The sequence below is a fragment of the Ceratotherium simum genome, chromosome 22 (assembly GCF_057802395.1).
Source record: "Ceratotherium simum simum isolate JZ-2026a chromosome 22, ASM5780239v1, whole genome shotgun sequence".
Classification (NCBI taxonomy): domain Eukaryota; kingdom Metazoa; phylum Chordata; class Mammalia; order Perissodactyla; family Rhinocerotidae; genus Ceratotherium; species Ceratotherium simum.
Genome location: NC_141921.1, coordinates 44,431,940 through 44,451,372, shown reverse-complemented (window position 1 = coordinate 44,451,372; position 19,433 = coordinate 44,431,940). Strand labels below are relative to the sequence as shown.

The 19,433-nt window shown below is 39.5% G+C and overlaps 1 protein-coding gene across 5 annotated transcripts in view; it reads right to left on the bottom strand.

The window, feature by feature from the left end:
* Positions 1-19,433, bottom strand: part of RERE (arginine-glutamic acid dipeptide repeats) — a 420,402-nt gene that overhangs the window by 275,222 nt on the left and 125,747 nt on the right. The window lies entirely within an intron of this gene.

Below are 19,433 nucleotides of genomic sequence, written 5' to 3'. Positions count from 1 at the left end.
TCTTTCAAATTTCCACTATTAATAGCTTCCCTAATAAACCCCTCCCTAGAACTAAACCCAAGAAGGAAAGTCTGAAGCTTTAAGAGTTTACAATGAGAAGAGGGAATCCTAAACTCCAACCCAACACAATCTCATAAAAATTTTATGGGGGGATCACAGCAAAATTTTATGTAAACAAAACACGACTGTTTTGTTTACAAATCAGTTTTGGAACAGTCATAATAACCAGTACTTTATCTTTTGCCATCTTCCCCAATATTTCATCTCATTTGTTCAACAACCTGCACCAAACATTACCTATGTGCCAGGTTCGGACTAAAGATACAATGAGGGAAAAACTGATGGTCCTTGCCCTCAATGCTCTAATGCAAAAAAAGTAGATAATTGATTAACGTGAGACCCATCTGTTTCTCATGTTACTAGGGCCAGATAGGAAATAACATATGTAAACAAACAAAAGATTGGTCCTCTTAACTTAGACAACAACAGACAAATCAGTTTGCAATTATATGCCTCAGACGCAGAAAAAATTCTCTTTGGTCATGCCAAAACCATAAAAATTAACATATACTCTCTCCAAAATTCTTCGGTCACACCTGACAGAAAAGACCTCTCCATAAGCACTTCAAATATCCTTAGGCATTAAGAAAAATAAAAAATGTTAACAACCCTCCGGAGATAGACCATTGAAGAAGCAATAATGCTGACAATCTATAAGCAAAGACAGCAAGATAAAAGCATGTAGCACAAACCTAGATTACTTTCTTCTACACAGGAAATATGCTTTCAGATAGGATTTCAATTTTCTAAACATATTTCAAGAAAACAAAAAATTATTCTAGGGTCTGCAAAAGTTCTGCCTAGATGAATCATCTGCTTAACAGACAGTAATAAACTCCCAAGTCCCAGCAGGCCACTAGTGTTAGCAATTGAAAATACACAGAGAGACCTATTACTTTGTACACCAGGCTTAAGTTTAGAGCATGAACAAGCCAATCATACAAGACAGAAAACTATCAGCTAACACAGTTGTTAAAACATTCCTCTTTGACAATGAAAACATGCCAAGGTCTACTGGGAGTCTAAAAAGAACAAAGAGCTTAGGCTGAAAATCTCTCAGATGCAGCTCAGGACAGACATACTTCTGATAAATTTAAGAAAAAGATCATTCTCTCTAGGGCTAACAAGATAACTGCTCCACAAAATTGTGTAAAAATATTATTTCAGTACTCAAAAAGGAAAAAATAAGAAGTCTAAATGGTACATTCAATAATACTCCCTACAAAATCATATACTGTGTTTCTACTACAAAGAAATCTTGAGTTATTTCTGCCAAGAGTGAGCAAGAAAGAAAAATTCGAGAAACAATAAAGAAGGCATCCACAAAATGAAATTGTGTGTGTGTGTGTGTATGTGTGTGTGTGTATCTAACTTTCAGATAACTAAGAACATTGACAATCCATTTATTTACATTTGGCTCTAAAATATAGCTCAGTGGGGATATATATTTTTTTCTCTGCATTTACCATACTAATCATAATTTTTCTGAGCCTCATTATACAGCGACCAACATACAACAATAACATGACATGTGAGGAAAGGAACCCAGAGAGGCACCACCAGATGGCACTGAGAAGGGTAGTTGTTACTTCTATTTGCTAGAAACGATCTACAGAGTAGACAATATAACAGCAGCATCTTTATAACAACCAGGGGTTTACAAAACAGGTCGCTGCCATGATCTCATTAGATCCTTTCTCTCAACAACTCAGTGAAGTGAACCAGACAAAAGTCACCGTCCCCTTTACAGACTATAGAAGGGATAAGAAGAGATAATCTGCACAAGGACACACAGCCAATGATTCTAAAGCAGTTCTTCCAAAGGTGAATCCCATCTGACCTGATTACAACCTGTTGCTCAGGTTATAATCTGTGCTGCCAGGATCACAAGCTCTTCATAGATGCCAACTTTTCCTACATATACCCACGCTGATAATGCACACAGATTTAGGAAACACACTCACTTTGCCCTCTCCCTCCCAAAAAGAAGATATTTTTCTCCAGTGAGACAAAAATATTGAGAGTATCTCGAGATGATCCACTGCTCAACACAGTTAAACAGAAACACAGTATAAGATACTTCAATTAACAAATAACAAAAGGAAGAAAATATAATTTGGAACACATTTCAGATTCACAACAATCTTCATCTATTCACTGAACAAATGTCTACTGAATGCCTACTGTGTGCTAGTTACTGCTCTAGGTGTGGGGAAACAGCAGAGAACCACATACAAACTTCCCTCTGCTCATGGCACTGATGTTCTAAGGAGTAGAGAAAGACCATAAACAAAAGGATAATATACATATAGTATATGAAAAGATCTTAAATGAGGAATGCAATGGAGACAGAGAATGTGAGAGGATTGCAATTTTAAGTGATGATCAGGGAAGCCCTCACTGAGGTGGTTTTGCCCCTGGGTACAAGTCTTACAGAGGAAGCCATGAGAACACACGAAGGGAGACCATTCCAACAGACGGAAAAGCAGGTGCAAACGTCCAGGCGCAGAAGTGAGCCAGGCACACTCAAGACATAGGAAGCCAGTGGGGCTGGAGGGGCATGAGGAAGAGGGAGAGGGGTTGGAGACGAGTTCAGGAAGGTGAGGGGGGGCCGGATCTTGCAGAGCCTTGTAGGCCAATGTAAGGACTTTGGACTTTATTCAAGTGCCACGAAGTTACATGAAGTGACTCGAATGACACTTCAGCCACACTGCAGGGATCCGCATAGCAGAGAAAGACATGATCTAACTTCTGTGTAAGATCACTCTGGCCATTGAGAAAAAACCTGAAGGGATACAGAGGCTGCAGTACGAAGACTGGTGAGGGAAGAGGCTTCTGCAATAAGCCAGGTAAGAGGTGAAGGTAGAGGGCCAGACAGGATGGTAGTCATAGAAATGCGGAGAAGTCCTACTGTCTATGTATTTTTAAGATAAGAATCAAACAGGATGTGCTGACAAACGGGGAGTTGAGGTGTGAGAGAAAGAAGTCAAGAACAACTCCAAGGGTTCCCAGCATGAGCAACCAGACAGAGGAAGCTGACATGATTTGAGTTTCGGGGGAAAGACAAGGAGCTCAGGTATGAACACGTGAAGTTTGAGAAGCCTATACAAACCACATAAAGATTTTAAGTAGGCAGAGGTCCAGGCTGGAGACAAAAATTTAGTTTTTAAAGCCATGAGATTGAGTGAGATCACCAAGGAAGTGAGTGTGAATAGTTTTTCTGATAAAAATTTTAAAACCCACAAAAACAGGTATTAATCATGCTTGAGTGGAGAGGATATTCAAAACAGACTTACAAATTATACATCTCCAAAAGCAGTACCCCTAGCACTCATTAAAAAAACGTATATTCCTCTCACCAGTTTCCAGATTTATCAGATTGCACTTCATCATTTTATCTTAACTGATAAAATTTGGTCAGATAGCTTAGTTTTGTTTTAATCTAATCAGGGTCACAGGCCTTCAACAGTCATTGACACAGAACTACTCTTCATTACTTCAGGTTACTTCAACCTCTACAAACATCCTTTGCCTCTTCAAAATGAAGCCAACAACCACCCCCTAACACCTCATACTACTTATCAGAATCGATTCAGATAAAGTACTAAAATTTCAGTTGTGCTCAGGGTCCAAACCTCATTTAAGAAAACCACTTCTTGTCTCTATTTAAGCAGTCCCATGAGGTTTGGCCCCACGACAGAACTGCAAGAATACAGGTCTGAGAAGCCAAGATCCAAGTTCTTGGCACTGCCATGTGGTGTCCTGCCTTGGGCAAATCACTCCACCTCTCTGAATCACTTGCAAAGCTGTAAAACAGGGACAATAACTAGCTACTTCACGGAGCTGTCGTGAGAATTAAGTTACTTAAGTATTTGTTGTCAGTGCAGTCAAGTCGATTCTGACTCCTAGTGACCCTGTGTACAGCAGAGCAGAACCCTGCGTACAGCAGAGCAGAACCCTGCTTGATCTTTTTGCGCTATCCTCTCATCTTCCAGCGCTATATCAGACAGTGCTCTGCTGCTATTCATAGGGTTTTCATGGCCAATTTTTTGGAAGTGGGTGGCCAGGTCCTTCTTCCTAGTCTGTCTCAGTCTGGAAGCTCCACTGAAACCTGTCCACCACGGGTATTTGAAATACCAGTGGCATAGCTTTCAGCATCACAGCAACACACAGCCGCCACAGTATGACAACTGACAGAAGGGTGGTGTAGTTCCCTGACCGGGAAACCAACTCAAGCAGTGAGAGCGCCGACTCGTAACCACTAGACGACCAGGTAATTAAGTATACCATATGTAAATGCACTTACAGATTGTGAAGTGCTTTATAAATGTAAACTATCAATAATACATACTTGGATCAGTCATGACTTATTATCTACTATAGTAGATAATACCCAATAGTATATTGTGCTATGCAAGATATAAATGTAACCAAACATCATCTCTACCCTCAAGAGCTTATTATCTACTTAGGGGAAAAATCCTATTGCACAATTAAGAACTAAATCATGTAAAATTGACTACAAATGAAGTAAAAATTCAAAAATATGTTCTCTTGGATCATATAAAACTCACCTACCCATGAAAACTTGTCCCTTCCTCCTGAGTTCCCAGTCTCTGAGTTCTAATTATCTTAGTTGCTTAAGCCACATTCTATAGGACACTTGAATCCCACACCAAATGCAGTTAGTGAAGTCCAATTAATTTTCCTCATTCAACCACAGCAAGAAATACTTATGTTTGTCAAATGCTCAACTACACACCAGGCATTTTGCTCAGCTCTACCAATCACATCTTGAAAATCTCCATAATTTATCCATTGCTCCAACTCAAAAATAAATTGCCTGTTTTAAGCCATCACCATCTTGCACACAGATCAATACAACTGCCTTCTAACTGGTCGCCATGACTATAAAATTTTGTTTTTGCCTTCCTTCCAATTCATCCTCCAATGTAGCCAGTTGGCATATCTGACACTCCACTACTTTTTTTCAAACAGCTTTATTGAAATATAATTCACACACCAGACAATTTACCATTTAAAGTACAATTCATTGCAACCACTATGGAAAAAAGTATGGAGGTTCCTCAAAAAATTAGAAATAGAACTACCATAAGATCCAGCAATTCCACTTCTGGGTATTTATCTGAAGAAAACAAAAACACTAATTGAAAGATACTATGCACCCCTATGTTCACGTCAACATTATTTACCAAGATACAGAAGCAACCTAAGTATCTATCAACAGATGAATGGATAAAGGAGAAGCGGGTGTGTGTGTGTGTGTGTGTGTAAAATGCATACAGTGGAATATTACTCAGCCACAAAAAAGAATGAAATCTTGCCATTTGTGACAATATGGATTGACCAAGAGGATCAAAATTAGCCCCTCTTCTAGATGGTCTCTCTCGGGGACTGGCACCCCTGCCCATTCTATTATGCAAGCTGGACACCTAAGCAGTACCTTTAGTGCCTCCTCTCTTTCATCCCACCATCAACAAATCCTGTCATTGGTATCTTATAAATCTCTCTCCAACGCATCTACTTCAGAACACCTCCAACACCACAACTTTAGTTAAAGCTACTAGTATGGCTTTTCTGGACAACTTCAATTGGCTTCTCTTCAAATCTACTCCTTTGAACCCCGACAATTTTCTTTCTACACTGCAGTCAAGGTGCTCCTTTCAAAAGGTTAAAGTGATTATGTCAATTCTCACTTTAAAATACTCAGTGACTTCCTACTTCTGTTAGTTAAAAACCCAAATCCTAAGCAGGACCTACAATGCCCTTCTCTTATTATCTGGCCTCATCTCACCCATTCTCCAGCACTCTGCACCCAACCACACTATCCTTCCTCAATTCCTTGAACACATCACACTCCCTCTACCTAGAGTGGAGTCCTTTGCTCAGGTTCTTCCTTCTGTATGTGATGCTCATCTCCTGTCCTGGCCTTGGTATCTCCTACTTTTTCTTCAGGTCACAGCTCAATAGCAACTTCCTCAAGATGTTCTTTCTTATCCAAAAGGATTAGGTTAAATCCCTTTGCAGCACTTTCCACAAATGTAATTACAAGCGTATTTGTGTGATTTGATTAACACGTGTCTCCACCTCCAAGCTAGAGGCTATGGGAGAGGTCCACCCTTGATTGGTTTTGCCCTCCGTTGTATTGTCAGATCCTAACTCACTGCCTGGCACAGAAGGATGAGTAATAAATTACTTCTTCCTGTCCTCCCTCTCACACATAAGCTGGATCGATCAAGAGGGCATTATGATGAGACTTTTATTTGGGAAAGAAAATAGTTCATTAACAAACAACTGAGGTGGTGCTGAGCTGGCTCATAAATAATGAACAGGAGGAGGAGCAAAAAGGACAAAACATTCCAGGTGAAGGAACTTAAGTCAAAAGAGTGTTCAATTAAATCGCTGACCTTGATGGTAACTACAGGTAAAATCCAGTAGGAAATAATCTTAAGTAGAGAGAGGGGAATACATAATGTAAGCCCCCAAAATAATAAAGCAGCTAACATTCACTGAGCACTTAACATGCATTAAGCACTTTACACGTGTTAATTCATTTAATCTTCACTATAACAAGAGTAACAATATAATTTATTGTCCAAACTGGGACACATCTGAGAGTAAAAAGATTAATAATTATTCAGGAAAAACATATGTAAACCAGGTCATATGATCATCCTAACGATAACTCTGTTCAGTAGGAACTACTGTTATGTACATTTTCCCAATGCAAAAGTAAGCACAGAGAGGCTGAGCAAGTAGACAGAAATCACACAGTATGTATTTTGGTAAACCAAAATCACACAGCTATATTAGACCTAGGATATGAACCCAAGCCACCAACTCCAGAGCCTATACTCTTAACCACAAGGCTGTACTGCCTAAAAGTACACGGTCTTGAAAGCCAAGTTATCCAATACAGTAGGCTAAGCAAACAGGGTGTCACTGTAGGCTCTTGAGATGAAAAGAGCATTTTGGGAACATTCATCTTGTCTGGCAGGACATATCAACATCAAGAGTCGTTAGTGCCATTCAAACAAGCTTGCTTTCAAATCCACTATCTCTGAAAGCCTAAATCAGAAACTAAAGCACCTCACAGATTTTTGCCTTTGCCATTTCCGCATTTCTTGTGTCTCAATAAATGCTTCGGCATTCTCCTTTAGGAGCAAAATGAGATGGTCCAAGTGTGGTAGACCTCAGTGAGCTACCCAGTAGCTGCTGGGCCCTGCTTCCAAGAGGAGCAGCTGCAGCCAACACACAGCAGAACACTGAAGAGGCATCTACGCTGAGAGACTTGCTCTCAAAAGGAAATCCATTTTCTCTTCCTGTACTGTTTCATATCAACATCCTGGGAAAGAAAATGTAATGACTTTTGCTCTGGAAAGGGAAATGTCACTCTAACACTTGTACTCACTGGATAAGAAATAAGGCATTCTCATAAACAGTAACCTGCTGCAGAGAATACCTCAAAATATGCCCGATTTATACAATGTTATAAACCAATGTTACTGCAATAATCAAAAAATTAAAAAAAAAATATGCCCGAGAATCAGTGACAAAGCTGCAAGATAATAGAAAAATATGGGATCAGCAGATCTGTGAACCCATGCAGAGATAAGACTGTATTTTATCTGCAACTGACGTGGCACTAAGAGTAGTTCTTCCACGTAAAAATAAATGAGTTGTGAAGTTCTTCCACCTGACCAAATCCAACCACATACACAAATGGCTACACATGTCCCGCCAACAATTCTCTCCATTTGAGATCAATGAATATTTAAACTCAATAAATCCTGAGTTTATATACTCACTCCAGGAACACATGTCTTATTGAAAGAACCTAAATAACCAAGATAGGATGCACCAGTCAATTCAGAGAGCGGCCTCTGTGGTATCAAAGCAGGAGGCACAGAATGAATGCCCCTTAATCAGAATTGGGTGTAATGCTTACAGGAGCACTTCCTCAACTCCTTGAAAAGCTTTGGGAAAAAACTGAGAGAACTAAGATTGGTGGACTCTGACAATTATCTTATGTATTTTTGGAAGAAAATTAACAAAACACAGGGCCTGCAAAAGGTGGGGAAATTACCCAGAACAGCAAAACTCGAGGTTACAATTAACAAGTCAATTAAAATTAAATAACAAACAATACATAATCTTTTTATTTGAAGTAGGAATAAGGAATTCCCAAAGATGAATGCCCAAGGAGTTTTACAAAAATAAAAAATTCTCCTTTTCCTTAAAGAACACACAAACTCAATCATACAAGCAATTGCTTTCCTATACTGTTAAATATGAAGTTTTTGCGAATTACATACAGAATTTTTTACTTTGCACATTGCCTACAGTTGTGTCTTTTCTACTCAATAGGTTAAGGAGAATTCACTGCTCACTCTAAACCAAGTCTTCTCAACTATAGCGTGATTAACATTTTGCACCAGACCATGGGGGTGGGGGTGGGCGTGGGAGGCATGGGTGGAGCCTGTCCTGTGCATTATCCCTGGTCTCTACTCATGTAGATTCTAATAGCATAACCCACTGCTCCAATGAGGACAACGAAAAATGTCTCCAAATGTTGCCATTCATGCTCCGCAGAGCAAAGCTGCTCACAGTTGAGAACCACTGCTTTAAGCAAATAAAATTTGTCTATCAGAGACTTAAAGGGTTAAGCATCTGTGTTGCTTTATTCAAAATGTGTTGCTTTATTCAAAATTATGCTTGACTAATATGGAATCCATAAAGCTAACACCATTACAAACACTATAATGTGGCATGTTCTTTGTTCTATGAAATAAACTGAATTCAAAGCACTGCCTGAAATAGCAATTACACAGATGTGTGAAGCTAAATTAGGAAAACAGAAGTAAATATCCTGAAAATCTTGATGTTTCCTGGCAAGCCCTGAAGGTTGTGAGGAATAATATTATTCACTGGTGACCTACTCTGGTCATGGGGCCAAGTGGATGCTTCTGTTACCACACAACTAAAGAGAAAACCTGGTGTCCACAATGCCAAGTACAAGGGAAACCAAATGCCTATGAAACCAAGTCCCTGACATGAAAGTGGAAAGAATTCCTAAACTCACTTTCTCAAAGCATGGCCACAAACAGAAAACCAAGAGTAGAAAAGATAAATATAAAAATCAAGCAGATGGCTAAATAAAACATGGTATATCCATTCAATAGGACATGATTCAACAATAAGGGCCGGCCCGGTGGTGCAGGCGATTAAGTGCGTGCGCTCCACTGTGGTGACCCGGGGTTCGCCGGTTCGGATCCCAGGCGCGCACCGACGCACTGCTTGGCAAGCCATGCTGTGGCGACATCCCATATAAAGTGGAGGAAGATGGGCACAGATGTTAGCCCAGGGCCAGTCTTCCTCAGCAAAAAAAGAGGAGGATTGGCAGATGTTAGCACAGGGCTGATCTCCTCACAAAAAAAAAAAAAAATTAAAAAAAAATAAATAAAAAGAAATGAAATACTGATACATGTTACAACATGGATGAACTTGGAAAACACTATGCTACATAAAGAAAGCCAGTCACAAACGACTACATATGGTATGATCCCATTTATATTAAATGTCCAGAAAAGGCAAATCCATAGAGACAGACAGCAGATTAGTGGTTGCATGAAAAGGGGGAGGGGGAGTTTAATGGGGTCTCTTTTTAGGGTGATAAAAACATTCTAGAATTGATTGTGGTGATGGTTGCACATATCTGTGAATATACTGAAAGCCATTAAATTGTATACTTTACATGGGTAAATGATAAGATATTAATTTTATTTCCATAAAGTTATTAAAACACACACACACACAAACAGCAACATTACAAACTAATAAGAGAAAGCTCAAGCTTTGCTACAGCTAAAACAAAATGCATCTGGCTATAAAATTCACAAAAATGAGCTCTACCTCTGCAATTGAGAAAAACTATCTCTTAAAACTGTAAAAGCATAGTTCATTAAACACATAGAAGGAGAAGTTTTATTTCATGTAATGCTGAGAATGAAAAAGAACCTTCTTTGGAACACAGTAATCTTTATTTTTCAAAGATTTTATTTATTTTATTTTTTCCCCCCAAAGCCCCAGTAGATAGTTGTATGTCATAGCTGCACATCCTTCTAGTTGCTGTATGTGGGACTCGGCCTCAGGATGGACGGAGAAGTGGTGCCTCGATGTGCACCCGGGATCCGAACCCTGGCCACCAGCATCGCAGCGCGCGCACTTAACCACCAAGCCACAGGGCCGGCCCCACAGTAATCTTTAATATGCAGGAATACTTGCTCAGGCTTACTTCCCTCTGCACATGTTCCAAAGCAGATAAGTTGGACAGGGTTTCTTGCAGTTTGCGGAGCTCTAAGATTCAAAGTAATCTGCAACCACGGCACATAAGCTCTCAGCATTTGATGAAAGGAAATGACAGGGTGAATTTTATACTTAACATAATACAATTACATTTCACACATATACGAAAAACCAAAGCATTCATAACGCACTTCTAATCCATGGGTACAAATTATATCAAGGGAAAAACAGAACCAGAAAACTCATAGGAGCAGTTCTTCTAAAAACAATTAGAATCTGAGTCTTAGATGAAAAGGAAAAGTAGTTCTGACTAAAAGCAGAAGTCTAAACCAAAACTCAATTTGCCATTTTCTATGTCTGAGCTATTCTAAATTCTCCATAAGTTGACCAAATGTATCACCCCGCCCTCTTTGTTAACCTGATGTCATTCAAGGAGAAAAGTAGAAGAACCACTAGAACTACTCAATTCCAGATGCCATTAACTAGTGACTGACCAGGGAGGGTGAGGGTACGGGGCCTCCCAGGGCCTGGACCATGACACTTAAATGTTGTAGCTGTAACAACGATCATCAAATAAACATCAATATTCAGAGCAGAGTCCCTGCTGAGTCCTCCATTAATTTAGCAAATATCTACTGAGCACCTAAGTGCCAAGCAGTGCTTTATATATACATGTATATATGTATATGTATATGTATGTACAGATACATGTATGACGAGGATACACACCCTTTCCAACCTCAGAGAGCTTACAGCTTAGTAGGGGAGGGAGCAGACAATAAACCAGCAAGTAAATACATAGTATATTAGCTGGTGATAAGTGCTATGGAGAAAAATAAAGCTGAGCAAAGGGGATGGTGGGGTTGTTAATTTATTTACGATAATCACTGATAAGGGGTCATTTGACCTAAAGGAAGTAAGGGAGCAAGTTGTGTGGTTATCTAGGGGGAAAGCATTCCAGGCAGAGAGCACAGCACATAGAAAGGCCTGAGACAAAAGCCTGGCACATCCAAACAATAGCAAATGGCCAAGGTGGCTGAAGCAGTGAAGGCAAAGAAGAAAGTCAGAGATGGAGAGGGAGCTGGGGTGCACTGCTTGAAAGAAAAGAGCCACTGCAGGGTTTTGCATAGAGAAGTAACTCTGAGTTACGTTTTAACAGACTCCTTTTGGCTGCTGCAGGGTTAGGAAACTAATGATTCAGGCAAGGTAGGGAGTGGTAGTGCAGGCGCTAAGAAGTGGTCATATTATAAGTAGGTTCTGCAAGCAGAGCCATCAGAACCTGTTGTCAGATTGGATGTGGTGTGATACAAAGACTAGAGCGGAAGAAAAGGCCGAGACTTGGAAGAGTGGAGTTGTCATTTACTGGGTCGAGGAAGAGAAGAAAACTTGGAATTCTGTTTGGAATGAGTTAAGTTTGAGATGCCTAGTAGATATTCAGGCAGAGACACATGCATGGGTTGAGAGGTCAGAAAGCTCTGGGCTAGAGACATAAATCTAGAAATCCTCAACATACAAACAGCAATAACAACTATGAGACAGTATGGTACTGAAGCAAACTAACAGGAATGAAATATTCAAGGTAGCAAGAGAACACTTTGAAGCAAATAAGATATTACTGACAGGCCAAATAAGTTTGTGAGCTACCAGCAAAGTTGCAGTGATAGGATGGTAGAAGGACTGTATCAGGACCATGTTCTGAAAATCTCAAGATGAAAACAATACACTGGGGTTTTTTTTTTCCCTAGTGAGGAAGATCAACCCTGAGCTAACATCTGTTACCAATCCTCCTCTTTTTGCTGGGGAAGATTGGTCCTGAGCTAACATCTGTGCCAATCTTCCTCCATTTTTTACACGGGACGCCGCCCGAGTGTGGCTTGATGAGCGGTGTGTAGGTCCACACCCAGGATCCAAACTCGCAAACCCCAGGCCACTGAAGCAAAGCACATGCCGCAAACTTAACCACTACGCCACTGGGCTGGCCCCAACACTTTTATTCACAGAGAAGAGCTCTACATAAGTAACAGTTGCCTATAGACAAATTCCATATTAATGATGTTACTAAATGCTACATTTAATAAAATCCAGGCTGCTATAGCCTTGGCTGGTTCCCACTCTAGAGAGACACATAGGATAGGAACCAACAGGAACACCCTTCCCCAGCCTCCCATGCCCCTGCGCCCGCTGTTTAGAAGGGAAATACACCAGCTGTCCAAATAAAGGGGGCGGGGGGGACACAACTGTTTGCAAGATCTTCACCTTGCAAATTAATAAAAGAGAATTCTTGGATTTAAAAAATAGCTTTCTTAGGTAACATTTGTGTGTGTGTGTGTGTGTGTGTGTGAGGAAGACCAGCCCTGAGCTAACATACATGCTATCCTCCTCTTTTTGCTGAGGAAAACTGACCCTGGGCTAACATCTGTGCCCATCTTCCTCCACTTTATGTGGGCAGGGCTAACATCTGTGCCCATCTTCCTCCACTTTATGTGGGAGGCCGCCACAGCATGGCCTGACAAGCAGTGCATCGGTGCATGCCAGGGATCTGAACCCAGGCCGCCAGCAGCGGAGCGTGCGCACTTAACCACTACGCCATGGGGCTGGCCCCTCTTAAGTAACCTTTTTGAGGCCCTAAATTGAACACTGTAATGTCCTCATGAAAAGAGAAAAAAAGAAAACCTATAGTGACTAAGTATATGAATTCACTACAAAAGTTCAATTCCAGAAAATGAGATTTAATAGGGTCACTAGTGATATATAGTTGGTGTCATAATTTGAACCCGAAAGAATTGTTAAGTCAAATAGAGAAAAAAGGTGTATTATTTTTAAATACTTGATATGAAAAGGTTTATTAGCAGGACTCAAAATCTACGTGGATTATCAAGAAAATTATGATTACATTTTTCAATGAAAAAAACGGGAAAGTGGCTAGATTTAAAGAATAATCATACTCCGGAAGTATAATTTAATGAGATCAAATTACCAAATTCTGGCTAATGACAGGAAAGACGTTTCCAGCAACAGGAGAAAATACAGTATCCTTCTGTCATTTGCCACCTCCTCCTGTATGAACAAATTTTTTCATTAATGGGTATCTTCAAGAATTTGAAAATACGTTCATCAAAAAGTCTTCATCAGAAACTGCATGCAGTCATTTTACGCCTAGAACCTGATATGAAAATGTTTGGTTCACAGAAGCAAGCTCAAGTTTTCCATTATACGTTCTGAAGACACTTTATTGGATATTTTAGGCAAATTCAATGCTTATTATCTTCCCTCATGGTATTTCCTATCTTATAATATCAAGGAATATGTAATGAATTTTTCACAGAGTCCCATATAAACACTCCCCAAATACCTCCACTTTAACCAGTATGCTATACAAATAGCATCTTCTATGTATGTGGAACAGTGGGAAGCCCAAATTTCAGGTAATCCTGACAGAGCAAACATGTTCTAGAGTTGACTGTTTTAAATGCCTTGTACTGGGGCCGGCTCCGTGGCTTAGCGGTTAAGTGCGCGCGCTCTGATGCTGGCGGCCCGGGTTCGGATCCCGGGCGCGCCCCGAGGCACCACTTCTCCGTCCAACTCGAGGCCGAGTCCCACGTACAAAACTAGAAGGATGTGAACCTATGACATACAACTATCTACTGGGGCTTTGGGGGGGAAAAAAATGAATAAATAAAATCTTTAAAAAAAATAAAAAAATAAAATAAATGCCTTGTACTTATCAGCACCAAATGGCTGATAACATTAACATCCACAGAAGGAAGAATCATAAAAGAAGGGGAGGGGTCGCCGCCCAGTAAGAGACTCTAGATTTCCAAATAAGAATTCTTACATATAATTATTTAGCTGCTATCATTCATCAGCAATGAAGGCACCACTGCTAACTTCTTCTCAACACTAAAGTCTCTCTATGACCAGGAATGAGACCTAAGACCACCAAGAGCAGTCAAGTGATATATGACACACACAGCAAGAAGCTGAAAAGCACAACTGTCGAATCTGTGGGCACAGTAGTAAGCTAAACAGACAATTTCCATGTAGGAACTTGAAAATGAGGAAACTGTAAGCAGAAAGAAGGAAACTATGAAAGGAAGCAGGGGACAGCACAGACCCATAGAATGTCACCTAAAGTTCTCACTACAGGTATTAGCAGTAACCTCTCTGGTTATTCAGCTTCAGATACACCTGGCTTCCGGCCCCAATATGTTAACCCCACTGTACCTTCAGTTTTCAAAGAGTCCTCTAGCAAAATAAAAATAGCTCTTAAGAATGTGCCATCATCCTTCTTTTAGGTGTTTACCCAAAAAATCTTTAATACCATTTGCTCAGGGTAAAATATCAATTCTATGTACAAAAAAAATTAAATATACATAACCAGCAATAAGTAGAATAAACTCATATGGAGGGCAGAATGTTTTTTCATTTTCACCCTCTTGATAAGAGCAACAGCCATACATTCAAGAACAAAACAGTCCCTATTATTTTATAGGAGCTTAATTTGTTTACTATCACAAGCTTTAGAGGATGATATAATGGCCCCACATCACAGATAGTATAACCCAGTCCTTTTCAGCATGCAACATATTCTCCAGTAAAATACTCATTTACCTCTCGGACCAGGACCTGGGAATGAAAACAGAATGCCATCAAGTCTACGTCAGGGGTTTCGAATATAAATATGGCACCTCTCTAAACCAAGTGTCTGTCGAGATCTTGGAAAGAAGGTCATTACCAAGAAACTCAGTAATCTGTGAAACAAAGAGCTCCAAAAGATAAGTGCCATAATATGAAAAATTAAATTTCACATTTCTTTAAAGAATGGGGTGAGAAAGCTTAATGCTACAAATAGTTTATATTAAAACATACCCAAATTAAATCTACAGCATTACAATTTAAAATGCAAACTTTTACTAAATAATATGTGCAAAGTTGCAGCTTTTTCCATAGACCAATGGCCTAAGAGAAGCCTCATCTTGACATTTATAAATTTTTAACACAGCCCTGTAACTATCACTAGACTAAAAGAGAACCTTTTGATTTATACACATGAACATTATCATCAGAAGGAAAGTAATACAGGGAGGAAAAAAGAAAGCTATGTCTTCAGAACTTTTCCAATTAAGTTTTTTAAAATATGAAAAAGCAACTGAATAGCATCACACTTATGAACAATAATTGTGATAACAATGAGCAGGACTGAAGGAGGCACAGATTGCATTTCTTCCAAAAGCAAGTAAACCTGCTAACAAGACTTATATTGGTCATGTGTTGGCAGGCTTAATCAATACCACACAGGTATTCTTCTCTAAGCTTTCATCTCATATAGTGTAAGATAAAAAGACAGGAGAGCAACTGCCAGATTAAAGAAGGTCTGTATCCCAACTGGTCAAAGTCAAGTTCCCTTGACGAATTTCCTCAACTTTGTTGTCAAGGAAAAATTAAACATACAAGCAAAATACTCATTCCATACTCCACAACCACAAAAATATCAGAAGTTCAGTTTATTGCCCAATGTAAACGTACACTGAAGAGCTGTAGTCTCTAGTGACCTTTAAGAACACCTGGAAAATGCAAGCAAGGTAATATTCAACACGAGAGAACATAAATCTCAAAAGCAATTGACAAATGCAACCTGGAAGGCTGAAATGTAAATGGAGCACAGGGTTACAACAGCATTCTCAAAAGAAATCCTCTTTCTCACTTCAGAAAACAGAGGAATTTCTTCTCAAATGCTTTCAATGGAAAAACTGCCACTTCTGATTAAAGTTAATTTGATCAAATCTATGAGACCTGGGGGAAATGCACAGATCCCTTTCTTTACTCTCCTCCTTGCTTTATCTTGCAACTTGCAAACTGACTAACTATGACTAACTACCTAGAGACCTGTGTGCCATTTTCAGCAACTGGTAACTTACAGTTGTTGTTTTTATCCAGCTGGATCTGATGTGTGTTGCTTCTTCCCTATAGGTCTGTCACTTTTGATATTTTTTTAAACAAATGATATACGAACAGGTAAGAAGCATTTTTTAGAATATTACAGAATATTAGAATTGTGTAGAAAAGGCAGTAATAGTAAAAAAACAGCTCTTCTCACCAATGAAAACCCCACAGAGGTCCCCAATAGTAGAGAAGAGATTTTTAGTTATCCTGAGAGCCCCATTACCACATTCACAACTAAGCCAATCCTACTCTCCACCAGGATCAAAAACAGTAGGGTATGTGTTTGTTGGTGATACTATTAACCTTTCCGACAGATTTTAGACTTGGTAATCAACCAGATGGGAATCAAACACAGAGAACTGAAGATGATGTCAGGGCTTCTATCCCTAGTTTCGACAATCTGGGGGGAGAAAGGAGGATGATACATGTAACTGAATGGAGAAGAGACTTTAATTTTGAGAAGTATTGGGTTTCAGTGGCCTGTATTACACAGCCGTCCAGACTGCCGTATCCACTAGGCAGCTGGAAATACAACGTGATGCTCAGGAGTAGGAGCAAGACAAGGACATAGACTTGGGAGTCATCAGCATATAGGAGATGCTAAAATCTTTGGATAGACACAGACATAGACACCAAAAGCATTTTCCAAACTAAGTTTCTAAAAAAAAAAATCTGGAGGCCTTATGACAGGCAGCCCAAAACCAACAACCACAACAATAAAACTTTCTGTATAAAGTAAGTGTAGGACACATTACTTAACAATTGCTCTCAAAATTTATACTGTATATGATCATATGAAAGGGTCTAAGAAATCTGTAGGTAAGAAAACTGTTCAACAAGTTAGTTCTCAACAGATTCAAACACCCAGATCACACTGCCCAATGTAATTCATTTCCACATTACAAAACTTATAAATGATCAATGCCAACTCTCATTCTTCCTTAGAACAGTGTGTGAGTCAAGGACAAGAGAGTAACAGGAATGCTACAACTTAACTGCACTTAACTAATCTTATGAGTCTTGGTGGGAACCTGATTCCCCAAATACCTGCCACATTAACATGTGCCTTAACCATTACCCACGTTTTAGAAAAGTAAACCGAACTATTCAACTGGTCATTCTCTTCACATGTTAAGAGACCAACAACAACTCGAACTACAGAACCATACAAAAAATGATCCACTTCACAAAACTTTCTTAGAAGGCAAGCTGAAGGACTAAATAAAGCAAGTTAGGTATTTTTTACCCCAAAGAAAAGACAAGAAAAGACTGAAAAAAGAAAAGAATCTGCCAGTCAGAAACAAGGGAGAGGAATCAATTCCCTCAAGCGGGACATTAATTAAAATGCTAACAAACATACGGGGGATATCAGGAACTCAAGAAAAAAAGAGACTCTTGATGCCTGAAACCATCTTAGGGCGCCAAGGCAGCGGGAGTATCACTGGCCTCAGTGTGTCCTAGCCATACCCAGGCTCGCAGCCAGGGAAAAGGGCAGAACTCCCCTGTGGTCACCAGAGACAAACAACCAATCAAAGCGATGAGCACCACATAAGAGGCTGGAGATAATAGCAAGCAGGTGGGTATTACTGGTCACTATCTTGAACCACACAAATTTGGAGAAAAACATTTGGGAAAATACTGTCAATCTTTTTCTCCATTCCCAGTGCCCTCATTTATCCTAGACCTCAATTTTCACTCTCTCCATAAACACAAATGACACCTACCTTTTGTCTCAATTTTGAATATCCTCATTCAAGAACTTTCGATGAATGCGTGAAGTGGGTCAAAAGGTACAACCATCCAGTTATAAAATAAGTCATGGGATGTAACGTATAGCCTGGTGACTATAGTTAGGAATACTGTATTGCACATTTGAAAGTTGCTATAAGAGAGTAAATCTTAAAGGTTCTCATCACAAGAAAAAGAATTTGTAACTTTGTAGTCATGGATATTAACTAGACTTATTGTGGTGAACATTTTGCAATATATACAAATATCGAATCATTATGTTGTACACCTGAAACTAAGATAATGTTATACATGCCAACTATATCCCAATAAAAAAAAAAGAACTTCTGAGGATAGACTATATGAGGTCTACTTTCCTTCTTTAAGAAACTGCCCCTCCAGTCCTCACTATATAACCTTGTTCCCCCACAACCCTCCAATAAAAGCCTTCTACATGTATCCCCTATACTTGGGGTACTCTATTTCACCTTTGCTCACACTGTCTTTACTGCTAGCTCAATAAGCGTTTGTTGAATCAAGTGCCTACCATTCAAGTCCACTCCAAGCCCTACATTGTCTCAGAAGTAATTCTTGACGCCTCCAAACCTTGCCATACCATTCTTGCTCCTCTAATTAATTCCTTTTGCAATCATAGTCTGCATTTTACAGCTTAGCATTTTGACATGTATTACTAACGTAAAATACCTTATTATTCACTAACTCATGTATTTCATACATTGTCTCCTCTCATCCTTCCCTGTAAGGCTCTAACTGACAGAAAGACACATGGGTCCTTGCTAGCTTTATAACTATGCGCAAATCAGTTTCTCTGTCTAAGCTTTGGTTTCTTCATCTATAAAATTAAAATAATATAACATATCCCATGGAGTTGTTGTGAGGAATAAGTAAGATAATTCATGTAAAGTACTAATCTGTACAATGCCTAGCAGATAAAAGATGCTCAATATGTCAGTTAACACTGATGATGATGATAAAAAGACAATGTTCTACAAATCCTCAGAATGCCACACAGCACAGAGGAACTCAACAAACATTTTGCAGAAGAGAGTGTGTTAGAATACATCTAGCTGATCCTAGGAATGTTGTTTTAGTTTGCATTGTTAAATAGGAAAGAGTTGTCAGTTCTCAGAGAAGCTTGCCCTGACTCCTCAAACCCTCTAAGGGGCGCTCATAGCCCTCCGGGAACTTGTTTTCTCCATGCCAGCCCTACTCTGGCTGTATAAGCACGGTCTCCTGGTTTCTGCTTAGGTTCCAGAGAACAGCACTTGTTCCGAGTTTAACTTTGAAAGCAATCAAATATTGATGAAGGAACAAAGTCTATTTATTAATTAGACTTCATTTTTCACTATCCACTA